This window comes from Humulus lupulus, chromosome 1 (assembly GCF_963169125.1).
Source record: "Humulus lupulus chromosome 1, drHumLupu1.1, whole genome shotgun sequence".
NCBI lineage: Eukaryota > Viridiplantae > Streptophyta > Magnoliopsida > Rosales > Cannabaceae > Humulus > Humulus lupulus.
Genome location: NC_084793.1, coordinates 41001554 through 41006483, shown reverse-complemented (window position 1 = coordinate 41006483; position 4930 = coordinate 41001554). Strand labels below are relative to the sequence as shown.

Sequence of the window (4930 nt, the reverse complement as noted above, 5' to 3'; positions counted from 1 at the left end):
TAACTTGGATAGCTATGCGTCCAAGGAGATCTATATGACTAGCCGGCACTGGGGCTGAGGCTAGAGATGATGACGAGGGCCAGAACCCTCCGCCAGTCCTTGAGAATTGGAAACAGATTATGGCAGACATGCAAGCCCGATTTCAGAGCCAGGAAGAGCAGATTCGTCTACTGAGACAGCAGGATGCATCAGAGAGTGTTGCACCTATTGTGCCACCTGTTGTGGCACCAGTTTTATAGACAATGGAAGTTGGAAACAGATGGGAGTCATTGTATGAGCGGTTTGCGAGACAACACCCTCCAACCTTCGAGGGAGGACCTGATCCACTGAAGGTCGAACAGTGGATGAGTATGATTACCTCTATACTAGATTTCATGAGGGTAGATGGTAATGACTGGGTGGCTTGTGACAAATATATGCTGAGAGAGGATGCCCGCATCTGATGGGAAGTGGCCTCCCAGACGAGAGATGTTACTACTATAGGTTGGGATGGATTCAAGGATTTGTTCAATCATAAGTACTATAACGTTTCTATCAGGGCAGTGAAAGTGAATGAATTTGTGCAATTGGTACAGGGCAATATGACCGTTATAGAGTACGCCCTAAAGTTTGACCGACTTGTAAAGTTTGTACCAGACCTTGTGCCTATTGATGCAGCTAGGCAGGACAGATTCATCAGAGGGCTTAATGCAATGATAGCCCAAGATATGAAAATTACAACAGTGCCTGGGGGGACGACTTATGCCCAGGCTGTTGAGAAGGCTCTTATCGTTGAGGAAGTAGAGACCGAGATTTGGAGAGAGAACACTGCGAGACGGGAGGTTTGCAGGGTAGCGCCACCATATTTAGTATCTTGTAGGGGCGGAGGCCCCAGTGATTTAAAGAGGAAGGCCTCTAACACTTCGACCGATGTCGGTCCTGATAGGAGGGATTGGGGTTTTCAAGGTGGTCGCCAGGGAGGTGGTGACACATGGAGGAGTCACCCAGAGTGCACGAGGTGCAGAAGATGCCATCCGGGCGAATGTCGGGCCATGGCCTATTATGTGTGCGGGGTGGAGGGACACCTCAAGTAGGACTGCTCAACAGTGAAGAAAGGGGAAGCAAGGAAGGTGGATAGATTAACTCCAGCTCGAGTGTTCACCTTGACACAGGCAGAGGTCGAGGCTAGTACCTCGGTGGTGACAGGTCAGCTTTCTAGCACTGGCTCTCCTTTTACTGTGTTGATTGAGTCTGGTGCTATGCATTCTTTTGTTTCTAGTAAGGTGATTTATAGGTTGTGTAGACCTAGTGAGTTATGTACTGCGGGGTTTGGGACTATATTGCCTACAGGGGAACTGGTAGTTTCTCAGAGATGGATTAATGCATTGCTAGTGATGGTTGATGGTAGGGAGCTATCAGTAGACATGATTGAGTTAGGTATGGAAGACTTTGATATGATTTTAGGGATGGGTTGGTTGATTAGATATAGAGCTACCATCAATTGCAGGAAGAAGATGGTGACCTTTGAGCCCAAGGGAGAGGATCCATTCGTCTTTATGGGTGCGGTATGTTAACCCCCTATTCCCATGATATCAGTGCTGAGAGTCAGGGACCTATTACAGGGGGTGTATAGGTTTCCAAGCTAATGTGATGGATACTACTAGAGTGTTGCCAACATGGCCGGAAGAGACCAGATTAGTTCGTGAGTTCTTGGATGTGTTCCCTGAGGATCTACAACGGCTGCCGCCACACAGGGAGATTTAGTTCATCATTGAGTTGGCACCAGGGACAAAGCCTGTGTCAAGGGCACCATATAGGATGGCACCGACAGAATTGAAAGAATTGAAGATACAGCTACATGAACTTTTGGATTTAGGGTTTATCAGGCCTAGCTACTCGCCATGGGGTGCTCCAGTTTTGTTTGTGAAGAAGAAGGATTGGACTTTGAAGATGTGTATAGACTACAGAGAATTGAAAAAGTTGACCATCAAGAATAAGTACCCTCTACCAAGGATTGATGACTTGTTTGATCAGCTGCAGGGAAAGACAGTATTCTCAAAGATTGATCTTCGATCTGGTTATCACCAGCTGAGGATCAAGGACGAGGATATACCGAAGACTGCCTTCTGAATGAGGTATGGTCACTACGAGTTTCTAGTCATGTCATTTGGTTTGACCAATGCCCCAACAGCCTTCATGGACTTAATGAATAGGGTGTTCAAGGATTTCTTGGATAAGTTTGTGATTGTCTTCATTGATGACATATTAGTGTACTCCAGTTCAGAAGCAGAGCATGAGCAACATCTTCGACAGGTCTTGCAGTGATTAAGAGAGCATCAGTTGTATGCCAAATTTAAGAAGTGTGAGTTTTGGCTACCAAAAGTGACATTCCTTGGACATATCATTCCTGATGACGGAATTAAGGTGGATCCATCTAAGGTGGAGGTAGTGGGAGATTGGCTGAGGCCAAGAAACATCTCAGAGGTTAGAAGTTTCCTCGGCTTAGCAGGTTACTACAGATGGTTTGTGGAAGGGTTCTTGAAGAATGTTGCACCGATGACAGAGTTGACACGGAAGAATTTGAAGTTCGTCTGGTTAGACAAGTATGAGAACAATTTTCAAGAATCGAAGCGACGACTTATTACTGCACCTGTGCTGAGTCTTCCTTCGAAGGGAGGAAAGTTTGTGGTATATTGTGATGTGTCGAGATTGGATTCGGGTTGTGTGTTGATGAAGAACAAGAAGGTTATAGCTTATGCATCACAGTAGCTGAAGGAGTATGAGCAGCGATACCCTACCCATGATTTAGAGTTGGTCGCGGTGGTATTTGCACTGAAGGTGTGGTGACATTATCTGTATGGAGAGAAGTGCATATTTTAAAAATGACATATTTTAAAAAGCGTTATTAATAGGCAAATTAAAAAAAAATCACACGCTTAATTTTTTTCTTTCACAGACAATTTCGGCGCCAAATGAAATAGAAAGAAGGCGCCTAATGAAAATTCTGTCTACCCCATTTGCCTCCTCTGCCCCTCACGCGATTCTCCCTCACAGCATTTCTCCTGCTGGAAGCAAGAACCAGGCAAGAGCACTCTGACCTCTTTTTGTCTATGTGAGGTATTTTTTTGTTAATTCATATTTCAATTTCATATCTTTTTTAAGTAAATAAGAAGTCTCCTGCCTATGGAAAGAACCCCTTCATTCCATCTGAACCTCTTTCCCCTTTCCCTCTTTCTCTCTTCAATTCTGAATGTGTGCTCCTCTCAGAAATTAGGGTTTTTTCTTTCCCTCTTTCCTCTTCAAAACCTCACAGCCAAAACTAAAGATGTTATATTCCCTAAAATTTTTGTTTCTCTTCATGTAATTTTAATAATAGTCTCGTGAAATTTTCCCACCTTTGAACCCTGGAATAGTGCGCCTACCCACCCATTCTAGCATTTGTCCTTACTAACCAACCTTTTGGGGTTCATCCAATTTTATTTCTTAATCTTATTTAAGTCAATTTATGGTCTTTTTACATATGAAAAACAACAACTCATTCCATCAACACTTTCAAGTGACAACAAGATTGTGTTCCTTTTCTGTAATACATACAATTCTCTTCCCATAATTAATCTTTCTTTTGTTTTCATGGGTCTAAATATTAAATCCAGGTACAATGACATTGCTAAGTAGGGTTTTGAAGCTGCACAGAACTCTGGTCCTGTGAAAGTGATCCTGTGGGACAGGAAGAGAAATTAACCTTTCAAAATACAGGTCATGTTCGAAGACGTGATGGCCTGGGAGAGTAAGATTTGATTTTGTATTTTTATTTTTGCTTTTGATAGACTTGATTCATTCTGAGCTATATTATTTTATTAATCTTTAGGCTCATGATTGTAATATGAGAGCAGTTGTATTCTATACTTCTTTTAAGCTTCTTCTTCATAGAGGTAAAATATATCAGATATTGCAGTTTGTATAGTTTCTTGAGTGCTGCATTGTTCATATATATCTAAAATTCTAGCTTAAATGATTTCTCCATTTCTTCGAGATTTATGCACTATTATATACTTTCCTCCATTGCCGCCATATTTTTTTGGGACAAACAAATTATCACCAGATATGCTTATGTGCAACATCTAGAAAGGAAAGAAAATGCAATAAGTTCCTGTATACAGTGGGGTCCTCGCATATAATGATATGGTTTTTATATATACAGGTTTCTGTGATAGGATTTGTACCCTACATTAGGACAACACTAAATTTTCTTCATGTCTCTTGGATGTATGCCTACTTCTGTTTCGAGTATGTGATGAGTTTTTTTCTTTTTCTGAGCTGCTCCACTTACTATTGCAGAGTGTTATACTAATTTCATCTTTGATCTTGTAAGGTACAAGTGGAACCTTCATAATTCAGATCTGGACAAACGGCTGAACTTTTTTGAATCTAACTGGGCATTCTTTTTAGGTTTTGGTAAAGTACTTTCTAACTTTATTATTGTTTTTGAGTCAGTTTGTCATATATATTATCTTCAATTTCTGCAGGTTAGGAGTGGTTTATTTAACATGAGAATTCATACTACTTGTTTCACATGGTTTCTATTTTATTGTTTGATCAATAATTGTGACCTCAATTTTAAATTGGTAACTTCTAAGTTATGTGGCCTTCCTATGTGAATGTTATGTGCTAAGCAATTGAATGTCATCATTAGAGTATATATTCTCTTGAATAATCATAGTTTGGTCCTATGAAACAAACATAAGAGCACTACAACAATTTTTCATATATATTACGTATATTTAGAAGTTCTATAAATCTATCCTAATAAAAAAAACAAGCGGCAACTTTACCCAAAGAGGCGGCAAGTGAAAGTACTTAGCGCCAAATGAAAATGAAAACAATCATTTGGTTTCCTCTCTCTCTCTCACTCGGTTTCAGCCCATCTCTAATATCTGAACTCCATCACCCT

At 40.9% G+C, this 4930-nt stretch overlaps 1 long non-coding RNA gene across 1 annotated transcript; it reads left to right on the top strand.

Annotated features, from left to right (window-relative positions):
- The first annotated feature begins 4180 nt into the window (after nt 1-4180).
- LOC133823821 (uncharacterized) lies at nt 4181-4638 on the top strand. Its single transcript, XR_009888464.1, has 2 exons — nt 4181-4266; nt 4352-4638. It is a non-coding gene; the product is annotated as an uncharacterized LOC133823821 (long non-coding RNA).
- The last annotated feature ends 292 nt before the right edge of the window (nt 4639-4930 follow it).